The 20,753-nt window shown below is 37.6% G+C and overlaps 1 long non-coding RNA gene across 1 annotated transcript in view; it reads right to left on the bottom strand.

The window, feature by feature from the left end:
- Positions 1-879: 879 nt before the first annotated feature.
- LOC109179997 overlaps positions 880-20,753 on the bottom strand; it is a 24,075-nt gene continuing 4,201 nt past the window's right edge. Inside the window, exons 2-3 of the long non-coding RNA XR_002054034.1 lie at positions 14,557-14,565; positions 880-939 (exon numbers count right to left, since the gene is read on the bottom strand). This is a non-coding gene — a long non-coding RNA (uncharacterized LOC109179997). The remainder of the gene's footprint in view (positions 940-14,556; positions 14,566-20,753) is intronic.

Below are 20,753 nucleotides of genomic sequence, written 5' to 3' on the forward strand. Positions count from 1 at the left end.
GTCCGGCGCGCGTGTATGTCTATATATATATATATATATATATATATATATATATATGGATTTGCGTCCATATGCAAATTAGTCTTCCTGTCAATTTTCTATTTACACCACTTAAAAATTATCACATAATGGTGTAAATAACAATTAGAATAGTGCAAATAGAATTCCCCAAGTAAAATCATGTCTCAAAACATCAGTCACCTAACTTCAATGCATAGCATACTACTAAGCTTAGTTGGTATAAATACTAATACATGATTTTTCATAACTACCCAAAATTACAAGGCTTGTTTAGTTGTTTAATACTTCCCCATGTCCGGCGCGTGTGTATGTCTATATATATATATATATATATATATATATATATATATATATATATATGGATTTGCGTTCATATGCAAATTAGTCTTCCTGTGCGAAGAACCTTCAAATTACTGAAGAAATGCACCACAATTACTACATGAATATACGCGCAAAAAATCCTAGACATGTCTAGAGGACGTGCGAATACCTTTGATAAAGCTGAGAGTAGTTGCGGTGCTTTTGTGTAATAGTTGCAGTGCATTTCTGGATGAAAATGGAAGGAATAAAGGTCAAATAGGCCATCGAACTACACCCCAAAATGCAATTAGGCCATTAAACTAAAAAAATATGCAATTTGGTCCCTAAACTAACCAATTTCATACAATTAGTCCAATTGACAAGTTTTTCAAGTTTCTAATAGGTCACCTTAAATTTAAAATATTTTTTACAAATATTTATTTAAAACTAATTAATTTTTTTTTTTTTTTTTTTTAAAAAGTCCCTGCCTGAGACAAAGAAGGTGGGATCAGCCCAATTCAAAAAACAGCACCGCTGGCAATACTTTTGGGTCAAGCGTCGGAGAAGTTTTAAGACAATTTATCGATGGCCAAGGAGAATTCCAAGTCCAACAACCCTCTGTGCTACTTAAAAATATTAGGCATGTGCAGTGGATGGTTCGGATCGGTTCAGATGGCGGGGAGGGAAATCTGAACGGATTTCAGATTTCAGTTTTGACACCCCAATCTTTTTTTTTTTTTTTTTTTGTTGACTTATCCGTTCGGTTATAACATAATTTGGACCGGTCGGATATCGGTTTGCATTTAGGTTTTTAACAAATGTAAAAATCAATTCAAAAATCAACATCATTAATAGAAAAAGTAAAACAGATAGTTAACTTAGTAATTAGTATTACTAAGTAGTCTATTAACTAACACTAACAGTCAAGTGTCTAAGTCTAACATTCTAACAAAAGTAAATTAAATTGTTATAGATTTACAGACCAAAAGGATCAGAACTCTACACAAGTATTACGTGTAAAGGAAGTAAGTCAAGTAACTTCTCAAATTTACAAAATACACAACTACTGAACTGAAGCACCAAAATCAGCAAAATCAGCAAAATCAGCAAGTGTCAACTCCTAGGCTTTTAGACAATTAGACATACTCTTCTTCTTGTGAATTGTGACAAGTTAGTGAAAATAATTAATACACAAGCAAGCATTAGAATTCTAAAAAAATGAAACACAGAAAAGGTATTATATCAATTTTTGGCTCAGTAAGCATTTTTCCAATCAATTTTGGATTAAGGGCAAATTGCTTCAATATAACTCAATAAGTATAGAACAATTCACCAACTTAATACTTTTCAAATTAAAGGTGGAAGCTTCATCATTTCCAACTTAAAGGGAACAAACATAATAAAATAGTTCATACATTACCAACCAAATGCCCAAGGGACTTGAGGCAGCAACTTAGTAAAAGTTACCAGGCCTTCATACTTACAGAGTTACAAATGTCTAGTGCCAGAAAATGATGAATGATCAAGCCAGTAACTAATAAAATCAGTTACAATGGGCTCAAAAAATACCAAGTGAGATCAGATTGCAATTGAGTCAAATACTGTAAAAGATTGCAACAAAATCAGACAGAAGTAATGTAAAGAATAACATTACAGGAATCGTAGCAAGTGTAGAACCAAGAGACTTCCCACTTCCACCATCACCACTTAACTCTGCAAAAAAAAAAAAAAAAGAAAAAAGAAAGAAGTATTAACATAAAAGTATAAAACAGTAAAAACAGTAAAACACTAATGACTAAAGACCTAAAGTTATACCTTTTTTCAAACCTCTCCAACTCTTACAGATTATCTTTAATACATAAAGGAGTATTTTGCATTCTAAGCCAATCCTGTGTACACACCAAAGCTTCCACCATTTTTGGAGTTAATGAACTCCTAAAAGGATCCAATACTCTCCCAGATGTACTGAAGGTAGATTCTGAGGCAACAGTTGAGATTGGAATAGCTAGGACATCCCTAGCAAGCTTAGACAGAACTGGAAACCTAGTAGGGTGAATCTTCCACCATCCAAGAATATCAAATGATTCTCCCTCTTAAACTATTGCCTCACTCAAGTACATATCCAACTCAGTTTGTTTTTTTACCCCAGACTCCAATCTTTATTTTTTAATTTGGGACTTGAGTAAATATTGTGGCCTCCCAACAGAAACAGAAGAGGTAGATGAAGATTGAACAGAAACATGAACAGAAGGGACAGAACTCACACTAGTAGGGTTACAACTGACAGGATAATCATCAAATAACTCAGTCAGAGCAGAAAGCACTTTCACATAGTATGATTTACCCTTTTCCTCACCATACATATGATTAAGCTGAGTAGGCATATACTCTAACTTGTCCCTAGGGTCTAGAATGTTTGCAAAAAAAAAAAAAAATCATTAGATTCATTTTATCAACATCACCCTAATACTTCTCAAATTTTGCCTTCATATTTTTCCCCATATCACGCACTGCCCCACCAGCATCCACCACGCCCTTCAATAGGTAGTACAGATCAGAAATCTCAATAAAGAATGTGTTTGAGGTGACATATAAAGAACCAGAAATTCTAATGGTCATGTCATAAAAACACTTCAATAACTTGACCAAACTGCCAACTGATTCCCAGTCCATAAAATCAAGAATAGAATTACCCAAGTCAGACTTGAAAGAACAATCAGATTTCAAAGATTCAAACACTTTCTGGTAAGTTAATGCAGATTGCAACATCAAATATGTAGAGTTCCATCTAGTTGGAGCATCTAAACACAAAGAAGACCTTTGTTCAATACTCAACAAATCAGCCAAATCCCTGAACTTCTTAAGCCTAGTAGGAGAGTTTCTAACATATCTGACCACCTCCCTAACCTTCTTGACAGAACTATCACAATCTTTCAGACCATCTTGAACTACCAAGTTCAAGATATGGGCAATGCATCCCATGTGAATATACTTTTCCCTCACAGTAGATGTTCCCCAAGACACCAATTTTTTCTTCAGAAACCTCATAGCAGTGTCATTGGATGAGGCATTATCAACAGTCACACAAAAGACATTCTTAAGCCCCCACTCTAGCAAACAAGTTTCTAGGGCTTTGGCTATATATTCACCTTTGTGAGAGGTAACAGGGAGAAATGCAATGATTTTCTTATGAAGCTTCCACTCATAATCAATGATATGAGCAGTGACCACCATGTAGTTAATCCTTTGAATGGATGTCCAAGAGTCAGTTGTTATACTAACTCTATGACTGCTTCCCCTTAAAAATGCCTTCAGTTTTAGTCTCTTCTCTTCATAGACAACTAGGATGTCCTTACTTATAGTCCATCTAGTTGGAACTATAAACCTAGGGCAAATGATAGCTATGAATCTCTTGAAACATATTCCCTCCACAAATCTAAAGGGGAGTTCATCAATGATTATCATTTCAACCAAGGCTCTCCTAATTCACTCTTGATTAAATACCCAGGTCCCTATTTCCCCCATAGTAGGCTGAGTAGAATCACAAGATGTAACAGCTTGAAATGTTAAAAGATATTGCTTAGTATCCTTGGAGTGAGGATTTTTCAAACAACTCAACATGTGGTTTCTTAAGGAAGATTTACCATTTTTTTTTGACTCACACTGATACACTTTTGCACAGTAAATAAACTTGGCTTTTACAGTAACACCATTACTGTAATTTATTTTCTCAAAATGATCCCATACTCTGGATCTGGAATCAACCTGCTTCCTCTTCTTTTCAGGAACTGCTGCAGGGGGTTGCACATTCTATTGATCATTTTGCTCAATAGTTTGGGCTTCCACCCCTGAAGGTCCCTCTATTGAAGAGTTGAGAGGTTGACTACTAGGCATACTAATATTTTCCATCTAAGAAATGGTTAAATATCAGTACACATAAGTATGGTTCATATTCAAGAATAATAGATAGTCTCACAGTCAGCCATACAATTACACAGAAGCACAGAGCATGAAAACAGAAACCATTCCAGAATAAGACACATTTTGTGTCATCATTTTCAAAGAATACATAATTTTATTTATTTATTTTAGTTTGTGTCACCATTTTCAAAACCATTAAGGGTATACATCCATAAACTTGACATTTTTTTTACTGAAATCCATATTCAGGGTTTTAATTTCCCTTTCCAGAGAGGCAGAGACTGTTATAATTATTATATAGATCATGTCCTCATGTTCACCAGACATCATTATCTGGATTTCACTACTTAGGGGCTTCCTGTGACAACCCAAAAATATTTTTCCTAATTTCTATTTTAATAAATTCCAAAATATATATTTTCACTCTTCCGAAAACTTTTCTAAAAACGGTGTATGAATTAAATATTTTAAATCAAGTTTTTAAATCGATTCAGCACCAAGAAATAACCGATTTTGAAAATCCTAAGTTTCGGGTATATTTATGTACCAAGTTTTGACCCAAAAAGCCAATCTGAGAGGAACCTGTGAAACCTGAACCCAATGTTTTAATTAGAAATTATCTTTTAGAAAATCTATTTTTGACCCCAAAGTTGTCTAAAATTATTTTTGAGGCATTAGATGAAAGTCTGAAGATTTCTACAAGCCAAAGCAAATATCTTTTGGAGCAAGCCAAATTACTCTTTTACCCCTTCATCCAATCATTTTCTACCTAGGATTTTGGACCCCTATATAAACATCACTATTCCATTCATTCTCTTGATCCTCTCTTTTGCCTCTCCGCTCCCACACTCTAGATTCTGTTGAAGAAGAAGAAGAAGAAGAATGACAGTAAGTATTTGCTTTCATCTCATCCATCCATTTCATCTCATCTCTTAAGATCATCCACTCTTGTCTCCCAAATCTCTGAGTTCTTCCTTAAGCCTTGTGTGTGTATGTTTGTTTGAGGAGAATATGTGGTGAAGGAGGTAGTATCTGAGAAGGAGAGGAAGGGGGATCTACACAAGAGAAGGCAAAGCACAAGGTATAAACCATGGATTCCCAAACTAAGTTTTTGCTCTGTAAAATGTTAGAAGTTGATTTTAGATGTTTAGAAATGCTAGAAAATACTTGATGATGAGTTGTTTGTTTGTTGTTGATGTTTTATGATGGATTTTTTGAGGTCTAGAAGTGTATTTTGGATGCTTTGTGTTGATTTTTAGTGAAGAAGAAGGCTTTGGTGCACACTGTCTGGTGCACCGGATGACCTCACGGTCCTAGCCAACGGACCTAGGCAAGGTCCGCTGGCTAGCACCGTGAAGTAGCGGACCATGACAACAGATCCTAGTTGGATCCGTTGCCTAGGGCCGCCGCTTGGCGAAGCCAAGTGGCGGGGCTTCTCAAGCCCCGTCACCAAGCTCCGCCAGGCCAAAAGTTGAACAGGTCGGGCCCTCTGGGGCTCAGCCATGTGTTTTTCAGACCGGGACTCGTGGGCCCTTGAGGTTCGGACACTCGGACTCGTTATGACATGCTAGTAAAAGTGATTTCGTTTGATTTTGAGTTTGAAAGCATGTTTAGCAGTTTGAGATTTTTGAAAGTTGAATGCACTGTGTTGTTTGGCTGTGAACTTGAGTCTGTGAAGGGTGTAACACCCTTAGATTTTTAAACTATTAAAGCTTATGGAATAAAGGCAAATCTAATATTAATTCCCAACCAGAGCATAAACTAAACATGATAGTCGGGGTGCTATGACACACCTGAGCTAGAGAACTCAGATGCACATGCTAAACTAACTAATAAAGCGTAATTAATATCCAAATATAAATCAAGGCACGCAGTCCATCTCATCAAAGCTAGAACTATCTAAACTAAGTCCACGAATCCAACTAGCGTGCTCCGAAGCTACTCAACTGTTCCTGAAAAACATTAGGTTTAACAATCGTCAGCGAATAATGCTGGTAACCCACTCCAACGCGTTAAGTACAATATAGGTAGATATAAGAAAATCATTTTGAAACCGGAATACATATATAACCTAAGCAACTCTAGCTTTAAACCAAGATCAAGACTCAAGACACGATAATAGACTCGACAATATAATCATAAAGGCTAGCATGCATCCTAAGAATATGATACAAGACATAATAGACGAATAAGCTCATCAGTAGCAAATAGAGACAACAAGGGAATTCAAGACAGTCATTTAGCAAGTAATCATCAAGTCACACAATCCATCTTCCAACCTTATACCAAGTTCCAACCTTGTAGCTCCCCTCTGTCCTTATATCAGTTCCAACCTATACCTCCAGGCCACCTTTATATCGCCTCCCTTATTCCTCCGGGCAACTACATGCCCCACCGACAAACCACCTATCAACCACCAACATATCAAGATAGCGCCACAATGCCATTCGCATGATCCGTACCTCTAGTACCAATACCAAGGGGTCAACGCATATAGCCCCGACATGGCACCGCAACACTTATAACCTGACCCATGCTCAACGGCAAGCAAGTCAAAGGTGGGTTTGTGCCTTTTGCACAGTAATCGCTAGGCCTGTACCTTTAGTACAATGACCGAGCACAAGTGTTGCCAACCGCCAATAATTAATTTCCACCAATCACAATCTCATCACCACCATTATCATCATCAGTCACACCGGTCATTGCGCAATGACCACGATACTCATCATCATTCAATCAATCAATAACAATTAAGACATAGCAATAACGACACGTACTACACATAAATTCCTAGAACGGTACTCAATACACCAAATGAGACTCATACACGACAAACGGGGTACAACAGGACACAACGGGACACGGGGAAACAACAAACGGGGGAAAACATCATGACCCACACACATTTTCAAGCGGGTAGGTGGCGGGTGGAGGACCACCCGCCGCGGCCACTTGCTACTCCAGCGGGTGGCCGGCGGGCAGACCACCACCCGTTGGCTGCCCGCTGGAACAGTGCCTTCAGGTGGCGGGTACCCGTGCCCCCACCTACCCCCACTGATACTCAGGCAACTTTTTAGTCCCGGGATCTCTCGTGGAACCCGAAACCATGTCCAGGCACATTCAAACACATAACGACAACACCACGTATTCAATTAACGGGATTAAATCAAGAATCACACTAAATGCGTTCTAACACGATTCATAAACATGCCAAGACTCCACATTAATCATATAACGGTTCAGGAGCCTCCGGAACCTCAAGAATATCAAGAAATCTATATGCAAAGCCCTAAATACAAGTCCTAGGCTAGACTCAACACCCGATCATGCATAATCCCACCCAAATACACCAAGAACATCATAATACGAAATTCACGATATAAACCCTAGGGCTCTAGACATAATTAAAATACAAGATTATTCATATAGTCAATAAAATATCAAGAACATCAAGATTATCAAATAAACACAATATAAATCCTACGCAAGGGCTCTATCAAGACTCAATCACAGAATTACACATATGATTATCAAATGAGCCAATAAATAAGATATAGCGAGGAAAATAGGTTTTGTAAGACATGTGTTACCTTTTAGCCTTAATTAATCCTCCCTTGGCTATTAAGGTTCTTCTCTAAGATTTTCATCCGATTGATCTCCCTAGGCTTGGTGGTGGGGAATCTCCTGGGAATAATTTCGTGTAATGTAACTATAGGTGGTAAGGGTTCTAATTGGTTTCTAATCCCCTATTTATAGAGTTAGGAATCCTAATCAGAGTTTGAATAGTAAAAGCCTACTTTCTATTCCTAACAGGTATATAGGTCTGGGATTCCTAATTAGAATCTGAGTAGTAAATGCCCACTTTCTTTATTCCTAATAGACTTAAAGTTATTATTAAGGGTCCATGGTCCTTCATGAACCACATTAATTAATTAAGGGATCCTGACCAGATTAAATCCTTTTTAACTATTCTTTAACGGAATTAATTAAATAATTAATCTGGAATTAAAGGGCGTAACACAGGGTGTTACAAAGGGAATTTGGGCTTTGAGTATATGATTGATTAAGTAGCTATGCTTGATACTCTGTTATCACATGTTGAGAAGATTTGCTAAGCTATTGAATTTATTTGCATGAAACAGTGTAATTTCCACTTTACAGTGAATGAGCATTTTTAGCACAGTTCAAAGATTAAGTGCATTGAAGGCTCTAAGTAAAGCCTAAGTCCTATTTCAAAACCTATATCTATATTTTGGAAAATCTATATCTTTTGCATTGAGAAGTTTGCATGATAAATTGATTTCCAAAATGTGAGAAAGAGAAGTTATTTGAGACTTATGTGCATTGAGAAGCTTGCATATTAAGGAGTTTATTTCCATGAGAAAAGAAGTTGCCATATATATATATATATATATATATATATATATATATATATATATATATATACATACATATGTTATCTATTTATGTGAGGAAAACCTTGTTTTGAAGGACCATTAGGACTATGTTCTTTCGGAAGAAAAAGAGAAAGAAAGAAGTTTAAGAAAGGAAAGAGACGGTCATAGAGGACCGACAGATATTTTAGAAGTAACTTGGTCGATATTCCCGAATTGCTAGGTTGGATGAAGATGATGAGGTTTATGATGAGTGCATTGAGATGGAGACACCAAGTTGGGGTGAAAGTGTAGAGTTGCAAGGGGATAATGGTGATGAGGATCAACTTGAAGATGATCCAATTGAAGAAGTGCTCAATGAAGATGAAATTGATGAAATATGTGGCACAAACAAAGATTGCTCTTTATTGGATGACACTCCCTTGGATGAGGACTTTAGAGTGATTTGGGAACCGGGAGGAGTCAATATTCTTGAAAGTGTAGGCCCTCATTGGCCTATATTCATATCTAAGGATTCTTACTTCCTATCGGTGCATGATGAAGATCCAAGGTTTCCATTACTTGCTCAAGTAAAGGGTAATCAAGAAGAGAATGGGAATGGAGACTTTGGGATTGGTAAATCTCATCTCTACTACCAAGAAGCAATGTTTAGGAAGAAATCCTTGTTTGATTTGTGGATTAAAAATGGATTTGAGGAAAGATGCATGAAGTTTGGAATAAAGAGCATTGGAATCTTAGCATTTGGAATGGTGGATTTGTGCATAAAGGAGTTTGTTGATAGCCACCACTTGAGGAAATATTTGGAGGATAAATTTGCTAGGAAGGATGGAATGTTCTTTCTCCAATCCAATGATGGTTGAAACTTGAGAGGTCGAGTCGAGCTAGCGACGTTTACTTTCTTTTTTTCTTTACACTTTTATTTTTAATATATCATGCTTTCACTTGTGCTTTCATGTATATATGTTCTTGACTCTAGGAATGACACTAAGGAGTATGCTCAATTCCAAGAAGGCTTCATGATGATTCTTTGACACAAGAGATTCATGATAAGCTTAATTTCTAGGGTTAATTTTATTATAAATATTATATTTAGTTATATGTTACTAGTTTAGACTAGTTTAGATGTGTTTTGATAAATATTAGGCTAATGTTACAGTTTTTATTAATATAAATAAGAGTTCTATTTTATCTATAGGATTAAATTTATTTAGTAATTTTATTTCTTCAACTTAAGTGTTTTAATTATTTAGGTTTAATTAATTTGTGTCATTAGGTTTTAATTGTTTTTATTTCAACTTAATTTTTGTTTTTGCTTTTAGGGGACTTGCGCAACAGTAAAGAAAAAGAAAAGGGATTATATATTAAGTTGGGGGTTATTTTTGTTTTAGGCATTAGGGAGTCGGCAGATTAGATACGAAACAGAGAGAAAAAAGAGAGAGCTTGGAAGCGGTAGCGCATCAGCGAGGAGAAACTGCAGCAGCAGCGAAGAGATTCTAAGGCTTCGTCGCAATGGAATTTTGAGCCTCAATCTCAGCTATCTCCTTAGGCTTGATTACTTTTCTTCGTATCATTCTCCTATTCTGTCAGTTATTTATTTAAATTTCTAGAATAGTATTTCGTGAATAGCTATACGTTGAATTATGATTATTGGCTAGAACTTTAATTAGAGATTTGGATTAGCCTATATTGGATTAATTGACTATTTTTCATGTGTTGATTCTTCCAATTTCAATTTAATAATTGAACTTGATTATATTTATTTTATGTATTTTAATTGTGGATTGTGTGACTGGCCATTGCATAATTCTAATATTAGGGTTCATAAGAAGAACTGACAGGTGAATTATGAACTTAGAACTCGTAAGATAAACATAATTGACATAAACTAGACATAGCTTTAGGTATTTGTGGTGATATTTGATTGTTGCTTAATGGGTTCAATTAATGTTGGTGAGATATCGACGGATGATCACAGTTAATTGGATACAACCTAGTAGCTCGACGGAGTATTAGGATATATATGAAGCAATTGTCACTATAATCATAAGAATTAATACTTAGGAGAGTTAGTTAATTATCTAATAGGTGAACCCAAATCCCTAGTCTTCTCTCAATTGAAAGTTTTCCTTTGCTTTAAATTCATAAAATATTCTTTTAAAATACATTCATTCTATTTATTTGTGTTTTTCCTTATCAACCAATTGATTATTCAAGACAACAGTTAGTAGTGTTCTTCGTGGGATCGACCCTGGAATACTCCTGGAATTTATACTGTGATTGACTCTGTGCGCTTGCAGATTATAGCAATCAATTCATTAAGGGAGTCTCATCTACCTTATCTACTTTCTTTAATTGTGTATAATGTTTTACTTGGTGTTGATAGTAGAGATTGTGCTCCTTGTGCTTATTGTGCTATCATTTCCCCTTGTTCTTTGTTGTCTTTCACATCGAGGACGATGCAGCCTTTAAGTGTGGGGGAGGGGATAATTTGGGTTTTTTTTTTTTTTTTTTTTTTTTTTTTTTTTTTTTTTTTTTTTTCTAAAAAAATTGAAATTTTTGAAACTTTGCTTGGATGACTCATTATGCATAGTGTTTGGTAAATTACCTTTCCTTGCTTGAAGTTGTGATTACTCCCTTTTTGTTGGTTTGTGGTTTGTTTTGGTGGAACTTGTTGCAATTCAACTTGTGATTGACGAGCCAAGGGAGTAACTCATGATTGATCTATTCTCTTGTCAATACCCTTGTTAATCACTTAATAATTGAATAAATTCTTGATCTAGTGTGTTGTGCATTGCTAGTGAAGGCTTATGTGAGATTCTGGTTATGGTTGTTTTGCTAAACCTTGCCTCATTACTCTCCAAGTGAAGTCTAAGATTTGCATGTTTAGAAATGATTTAGGCCATTTTTGTTTAGCCCGAGCCTTTCAAGCCTACCCTTTACACATGTGTTTACCGCTAGTTGTCCCCGTTGAGCCTTTTGTGTTTGTTTAATAAGTTCTAAGCACTTGTTCCTTCATTGTGATTGTTTTTCCTTGTGTTAACCCTCATCATTTAACCCTTAAACCCCTAGCCAAAATGTTTCCCTCCACCCTTGAGCATGGTTGCTGTAGGCGCTAGGCACTAGTCGGCGCCCGGGTAGCGCCTAGCGCTTAGGCGAAATCTAGGCGGGAGCAAAAAAACAGTGGCAGACTTGCAATTTGACAATTTTAATGAGGATGTTTTCAACATTAAATCAAATAACACATCCAAATAAATGAAATAATGATAATTCATAAGTCATAACATCAAAACAATAGTAAAAATTTAAAATACTCAAATATGAAATACTCAAATACTTCAATCATCCAAAGATTCAAAGTATCAAACTAGTATACGGGTGTATATATGTCATATTATATATATATATATAATGAAAAAAAATTAGCAAGGCCGAGCTGACGGGGTTAACTCGATCGAAATGGACGAGTTAACTCGGCCAAGTTAGACGCTAGGTGGCTGCCTAGGTGGCCAAGTCGGCCGAGTTAGGCGCTAGGCGGACGCCTAGGCGGGCGCCTAGGGGAGAAATTACCACGGTCTAGGGGCGCCTAGCGCCTAGGGGGGGTATAGGCAGGCGCCTAGACCGATTTTCGCAATAGTGCCCTTGAGAGAATAGAGCATTTATTCTTTTCTTTGAAGAGATCTTTATTGGAGCTTGTCTTGTTAGCAATCCTCTTGATAATTTTGTCTAAGTGTGGGGGTATTGGTTCATGGAATAAGTTCGTTTATTGTTCTGAAATAAAGAAAAGAAAAAAAAAGAATGTTGAGAAAATTGAGAAAAAAGTCATGAAAAAGAGATGAATTGAGAAAAATGAAAAGAAAAGAAGAAGAATAAAAGTTTGAAGTTTGTTTTGAGAGTTGTTATCAACCCCCACCATTTTAGAGGTTTATTTTGTCCTTAAGTCTTATTTGCTCCTTAGTCCATAGATGCCATATCTCTTCTAGTCCCAATTGTGAATAAATGTGAAGTTCTCTCCTTTGTTTTATTTCCATACCCATTCTTTGTTAGCCATTCACCATTAGCCCCATTACAAGCCTAATAAAGACCTATTTGATCTTAGCATGCAATCTTAGAGTTGAGCTAGTGGGATTATGAAGGGCAAGCCTATGGAATCTCATTCAAAGCCAAGTTTTGCATAATCTCAACTTAGCATTTGTGCACACTTGTTCCTCACGTACTTTAATAATTTTGGTGCTTGGTTATTGGCTTGAGAATGGAACTTGTGTGGAATGCAAAAATGATTCTTGAAACAAGTTGTGTTGTAACAAGTTGGATTGTGGTTGGATAGGTTGTGCAAAGTGGGAGTGTGATCAATTTCATTGCTAGGATGGTGATTTATTTCTTGTTTTTGCTTGAGGACAAGCAAATGTTTAAGTGTGGGGGAGTTGATAAGTGCATAATTGTTCATATTTATACCCCATATTTAGCCTTGTTTTTCTGATGAAGTGTCACAATGTTGTTCAAAATGAACTTTATTTTGCTCATTTGATCCATTATGCACAATTCATTATCTTTTACTAGAAATGAAGGATTTTAGATCATGTTGGATGCATTTGGAGTCAAGGGGAGCCAAGGTGAAGCTAAAGAGATGGATGCAACGCTTCCAAAGGGGCCAAAGAGTGATGTTTTCAATGGTGTTGATCATATGGACAAATTAAACCAAGACAAAAGTGGAACAAGTGTCAACATGCAAGCCGAAATTCTCGCGTGGATTGGCCACTGTTCTGTATTCGGGCCATATCTCGATCTAGGAGTATCCAAATTAAGTTATTCTTGTTCTATTGGAAAGAGGACTCAAAGGGCTACAATTCCTATAAATACATCAAAGCCTAAAAATGAAGCCACAGGGGTCAAAATTGTCCTTGAAGTTGAAGTTCCAAACATACAATCCAAAACTGACCACTATTTGGTTTTTGGACCATATATCGTCCTAGGAATGTCCAAATGAAGTGATTCTTGCGCCATTGGAAATAAGAATCAAATTTCTACAACTTTCATGAAGACTATAGTTCCAAATTCTGAACTTTTGAAGGCCAAAAGACACGGCCATGTGCATGGCCGTGTTAGTGGCCGTGTAATTTTTGTGCATTCCAGTAGCTACTGCCATTTTGGACACGGCTAGGGACATGGCCATGTCCCTGGCCGTGTCACTGTGCTCTGCCTTTTTTAAAGCACGATTTTTGGTCATTTCTACTTGGTTTTGACTCTTGTTAGAACCCTAGACACTCTCTTTCATTCTCCTTCATATTTTTAGGTTAGAATAGGCTTAGATTTATGTTTCTTAACACTTGCGAAGCTTGTAATCTTGGATTTGATGCTTGGATTCCAACATTTCAAGATTCCACCATCCATTTTCAATAGAGAAGCTTTCTTTCCCTTATCTCTTTCTTTTGCAAGATTTATGTTTAATGCTTGTGTTTTTGTGTTCTTTATGCTATTTAATCATGAGTAGTTAGTTTATGGACTTGAGTTAGGGTTGTATTATCTATCTTGATGCTTGATTTGTGATTATTGCAAAAAAGGGGAAGAACTCTAACCTAGGGTTCTTGAGTTTATGAAGAATTTGTGTTTGTATATTGTTAATGCTTGGTGTACAACATTCATTAGTTTTTTTTTTTTTTTTTTTTTTTTTTTTTTTTTTGGAGGATCCCTTGCCTCAACGAGAGTTGGGTGATGAATCCAAGCCACCCCTTGCATAGACCCGATTTCTTCGTACGAAAATAGGGGAAATTGGGGGCTTTAGATGCTTTGTTAGCTTGATGGACTTGGAATTGATTCACCACGAAAGTGGGGCAATTCCTTGTTCTAATCCTTGTTTATTAATCACGAGAATGGTTCGTAGACTAGGATACCTACGTGCATTCCCGCTTGATTCCTTGGTTACTTGTTCTCCCTAATCCCTTAGGTTGTTAAAACATCTAGATGATAATGCTCCCTAGCTTGAGTCCTATTTCTTTATTTGAGTTAATACCAGTCAAGGTCCCTCGAGTATAGTGGTTCCGCCACCTATAGTCCTAAACTTTCAAATTGACCATTCGTGATCCTTCGAGTTTCAAAATTGACCTACAGTAGTACTTCCATTAAGTTTCTCTGTTCCAGCTGTGAAATCTAGGGGCATAATGGTCATTTCATTTATTTCCCACTCAATACACATTTTTTTGATACACTCATTACACATTAATTTGATTAGAAAATTAAATAACCCACCACCCGCCGTGAGACGATTCTTGAATTATTGGCGGATGGGCTGAAGATTCACCCCAAGAATGTGTTCAATAGGTTGCTGGGATGAAGAGAGCGGTGGTGGGTGGGGCGTCAAGCGGCGGCAGCGCCATGGTCGGCAGTTTGAAGCGGTGGAAGGATATTTTTAAGAAAGGGGAGAAGAAGGAGAAGAAGAGAGCGATTGATGAGAATGTGAAGGGCAGCGTGGTTGGACCTAACGAGGTGAGCGCGGCGGAGCTGAACATAAATATCTTGGCGTTTTCGCGAAGCAGATCGGCAGGGAATAGCGGGTCGTGGCCGCCGTTGGGGGCTGTTGGATCCGGGTTAACTCACCGGAAAGAGAGTAGCGCGCCGTGTTCGCGGAGTAACTCAGCGGGTGAATCCAACTCGAGAAAGTTGCCAACCAGCCCGGCTTGATCCGATGTCCACTTGGGCCGGAGTAGCTCGGTTTGGCAGGTCCGCCGTAGCGGCGGAGCCACCGCTCGATACAACGAAAATTTCTCAAAAGCCGGCAAACACACAGACTCACAAATCATATCTGTTCTAAGATCCAAATCTCACTCAAAAATGGCTGCTGGATTTCCATGACAGCTGATCAAACCTCCTTCGTCATCAACATCGGAAACTCTCATCAGGTCAACGCGCTTTACATTTTCATTTTCTGTTGTGCCGCCCCTAATTCACCCGTAAATTTCCTGCTTAAATTAAGAATTTTTTATTTTTTTTTTCTGCTTCCAACGTATATATGTTACCTGACATTCTGGGAAGGTTTTGTTTTTCTCTTGGTGGTTGCTTTCGGCGGCGGCGCTACTTAGTTCTCGGAGGAACCGGAGCCGGAGAGTCGTTCTTATCAGCTTCAGTCCGCATATCTTTGGAGTAGTTTTGTTGTTCTTTAATCTATAGCAACTACAAGGAGAAAATCATACGCATATCGTTGGCGAAAGTTGAAGATATGAACTTTCCGGCTAGCTTTCTACGCTCACAACCAGCTCCGATCAAGTTCTGACCGCAACCCAGATACTAAACCAAGCTACTTAGCAAAAATGGGTGGAAAATCAATGAAATGACTATTATGCCCTTAGATTTCACGGCAAAGATGGAGAAACTTAACGGAAGGACTACTCCATGTCATTTTTGAAACAAGGAGGATCACAAATGGTTGATTTGAAAATTTAGGACCATAGGTGGCGGAACCACTATACTCGAGGGACCTTGCCTGGTATTAACTCTTCTTTATTTTGTGTTTATCTTTGTGTATATGTGTTAGTCTTATCATTTCCTTAAACTTGTAGTTTGCTTAGCTTTTTGTTGATTTCCTTATGCTAGTGCCTAGTTTATTGCGATTGCATATTGCGTGCCTATCCCCCAATCCCCTGAGGACGACATTACACTACCCGAGCTCACATCTTATTTTTGCTACAATTAGAAAGCAAGTAAGAAAGAAGAGAAAAGCGAGTCAAGTGACTCAACAGAAAGATGAAAGAAAGAAAGCAAGTAAGAAAGAAGAGAAAAGCGAGTCAAGTGACTCAATAGAAAGGAAGAAGGAAAACAAGTAAGAAAGAAGAGAAAAGCGAGTCAAGTGACTCAACAGAGATCCTCCACTGAAAAAGTATTGCTTTTAATAAGAGTGAGAGTATAAGTATATATCTATATATATATATATATATATATATATATATATATATATATATATATATATATATATATATATATATATATATATATATATATATATATATATATATATATATAGAATAAAAATCATATAAGAACCCATTGTTAGGTAGGAACATAGTAACTAATCTAATCCATTTATTTGAATCAATCTATGGTGCAGATTTAATTGTTTTAAATTTTTTTGTTATGCGCTTGTTAGAGCCGTGTAGGGGTAATTTGGACAGTGGATATTGTCTTGCGTGCGGCAGTGAGAGTCTTTCGCTAGAATGTCGCTATCTCCCTTTCGCTGTAGGAGTTCACCGCAGGTAGTGTTCATAGTCCAACGTCGCTATCTCCCTTTCGTCGATTGACTTCCCATCTGAGATGGCTGGCACCGTTGCTCGGAACGCTAAGCGCGCACGTCCGCCGACCTCGTCGGCTGCTGTTCCAGGTCAGTTTTCACCTCTTTTTTTTTTTTTTTTTTTTTTTTTTTTTTTTTTTTTTTTTTTGAATTTCGGATTCGTATGGGTTTTGTGTGTGTGTTCTTTTTATATATGATTTGTGTATTTGTTTGATTTTTTTGTATTTGTTTAGCTGTGTTTTTGGTGTTTGAGAGTGGATTTCGGTGTTGGGTCTGTGATACTGCGTTAAATTTTTGTTATACTATATGTAGTTTACAAACAATCTGTTTGTATAAGATAGTGAAATTGAAGAGTAGCAGAAGATGTAGAGAATACTGTGGGCTTGAGGAGAGAGTATTGTGAATGCATAAAATGCTCTAACAATTTGTAGATGAAGTTATGAATAAATAGTTTCATGCTCGCTAAGTGTTCCATGTCACAAATAGCTACTGACAAGTTTTTACCTGGGTGTTTGGTTACAGATTTAATTGAAGAAAGAAGACGGTCCACCTAGTTTGGTGGACCAATGGAAGATTTGACTTTCATGAGGCTGGAAGGGTGATGTTGAATTAATCTGATGCAACTTGAAGCATTTTAAGGCAGTAAGTGATGCTCCTAAAATGGAGGCATAAGGATGGTTTATTTCTAGCCGCAATTTATGGGATTTGATTGGCAATAGCAAGAATAGAATGAAAGACTGGTATGGTGGGTTTGGATGTGGGGTTTCCGTCTAGTGTAGGTGGCTGTTGGGAGGTCGGGGGCAGTGTTGTGGGTTTTTTTTTCCGGTTATTATGGGGGGTTTTCATTACACTGTGTGTATTTTTGTACTTCTGTGTGTGCCCTTGTGGTGTGCTGAAGTTTGGCTGCGGTTATTGTGTGCATTTGTGATCATTCGCGTGTGCCTTCGTAGTATTTCAGAGTGGACTTTAGTCTATTAGTTTATGTGGACTTGGGATATGTTTTTTTTTTTTTTTTTTAAATTTTGAAATTAGTTGTCGCATTTGAAATAGTATTACGTTTAACATGTTTTTATTAATTTGTGGGTTGGTTGTTTATAAATCCTATATAGTTTATCCACGTTTTTGTGTTAGTATATTTAATGGTAATAATGTTTTTACAGAGTAAATATTTAGCAAGTACATCATTCATTTCTCTGAATAATTCTCTAATATCAGGTTTCGTGATGAGAGTCCTATGTGTTTAAAGTTTGAGCCTGTTAAAGAAGTATGTTGAAGTAGTTTCAAAAATAAACTAGGTGGGGGGTGGGGTCTTATATGTGTGTGTATTGGTGTTGTGTGGCATCTCAGTAGGTTGGTGCGTGCAATGGTCGGTGTATGTATCGGACTTTATAATGGTAATGTGTTTTGTTAGTATGCAGTTTTTTTCTTAAGTGTGTGCCCTTATGGTGTGTTCGTGGGTTGCTGGGTTTGCTGTGTGCAGTTTTGTTCTTATGTATGTGCATTTTAGGCCTGATATGTTGTCCTTTGGTTTGTCCAGAGTTTCAGGCTGAGGTTGTGGCACCTGGGCAGGTGGATGATGATGCTGAAGCTTCCGAGTATGAGTTGACTCCTGAGGAGGCTGCTTGTTTCGAGAGTTTGAAGACGAGGTGCTCTGCATGCATACTTGTTAATGCCCGTACGAAGTTCTCACGTAGGCAGCGTAGTGCAGTGTGTGATATGGGGTTTGGGAAGTTGCTAGACTTGGAGGTTATGGAGACTCCTGGACGGATGGGCCATTGGCTGTTAGAGAATTTTGACTTACAGACGATGCCTTTGCGATTGGGAAATGGTGTTTCGTTTCCTATTCATGAAGAGGATGTTGAGGCAACGCTTGGGCTTCCGAGAGGTCGAATCACGATTACCAAGCGTGGCAACAATGATGTTAGTGACTTTTTGCTGCTTTGGAGGGGTGAGTTTGGCACGACGTCAAGGATTGGTCGTTTGCGGGATGGGTGCGAGTGGTTTAAGCACCATTTTGCGACGGAGACCTTCGTGGGGCAATCGGTGAATGTGTGGGATTATGGTCTGGCAAAGGCGATAGTAGGGGCCTTGATTTATTGAGGGCAAGTTATATGCGTCAGATTCTGTCAGCTGAGTTAAACATACGCCATACAGAAAACATTCGAAGTGTATTGGAATACCGTGATTCTAGGTGTCAAACATAGATATGATTATTCATGTGTATCTAGATCATTATCTATTAAACTTTGTTAGTTTGGTATTTACTTATGGTACTAAGGAGCTAATTTTATTTATTCATCTAGCACATTTTGTCTTAACCAAAGGGTCTTCCATTTTACACTCTACGCGGGTTTAGATGTTATATATTTAAATAGGTGCACATACCCACACGAGTACGTGTTCAAGCGCTGCCTTGCGCGGGGGCCACTAAAATATTTATGTCACACCCTTTTGGACTCAGGTGCTATTCTTTTTTTTTTTTTTTTTTTTTTTTTTTGGATTTTTGTTGTTAATTTACTCAAGATCTTAGGGTTCTCGTGGAATCGCATGTGCACTGTACACTATCAGTGTGTGCACATAGTCACAGATGTTTGTGCTTGTTTGTGCATTACAACATCGTAGGGGGTGCCATTGTGGCCGAAATGTTCTGGTTCTGCCCGATTTGGCACACTCTTTCTGTTAGAAGTGCACACTGCCTAGTACAAAATCCTTTTCGCAAAAGTAACTTGTGAAACAGATTTGTTTCCCAGGTCAGTCTGTGCACTTCAGCATTGTAAGGGGTGCCATTGTGGGCAAAATGGGCTGGGAACGTCCAATGTGGCACATTTTGTGTGGTATAGGTGCACACTGCCCAGTATAAATTAATTGATTGGGAAACAACTTCCGAAACAATTTTGTTTTAACGAATTCATGCCAACAGTTATATGACTACGCTAAAACAAGTTGGTAGACAATGTTTCGTACACAAATTGACTAGTAAAGAATGAGAATGAAATTGTAGTGGAGATCTCAGAATGGCACACACTATTGGACTCAGGTGCTCTTTCGTTGTTTGGGTTCCGGTGGCTATGGTACTCCACTTTTTTTTTTCTCAAACCTTATTATTGCATTCGTGAGTTAGCACTCTCAGATTTCACACCCTTTTGGTCTCATGTGCAATTTTGTTTTTTGGTATTCTGTTGTTACTTTACTCAAGATCTTAGGGCTCACGTGGATTCGCATGTGCACTGTACTCTATCGGTTAGTGCACACAAACACAGATGGTTGTGCCTGTTTGTGCACTACTACATCATAGGGGTGTGCCATTGTGGCCGAAATGTTCTGGTTCTGCCCGATTTGGCACACTCTTGTCATTAGAAGTGCACACTGCCTAGTAGAAGCTATTTCGGAGGTCGGTCTGTGCACTTCAGCATTGTAAGGGGTGCCATTGTAGGCAAAATGGTCTAGGGACGTCCAATGTGGCACATTTTACATAGTACAGGTTCACACAGCCCATTGTAATCTATTTTCACCCAAAGCAAATTGAGAAACAACTTTTTTTAATGAATTCCAGTCGAGACGTATATGATTATGTTTAAACTATTTGGTAGACAATTGTGCATACATAATTTTAGTGCAAAAACTCTGAATGGCACATACTGGTGACCTGAGGTGCACTTCACGATTATAGTGGGTGCCATTATGACCAAAATGGTTTGTATTCGTCTAGTGTGGCACCCTCTGGTCAACACAGGTGCACCCTGCCTATCACAATCTAGTTTTTCTAAAAGCAAATTCAAAAACAATTTGGTTTTAATGAAATCCTGTCGAAATGTATATTAATATGTTTAAACTATGTGGTA

This window comes from Ipomoea nil, unplaced genomic scaffold (genome assembly GCF_001879475.1).
Source record: "Ipomoea nil cultivar Tokyo-kokei standard unplaced genomic scaffold, Asagao_1.1 scaffold0982, whole genome shotgun sequence".
Taxonomy (NCBI): Eukaryota; Viridiplantae; Streptophyta; class Magnoliopsida; order Solanales; family Convolvulaceae; genus Ipomoea; species Ipomoea nil.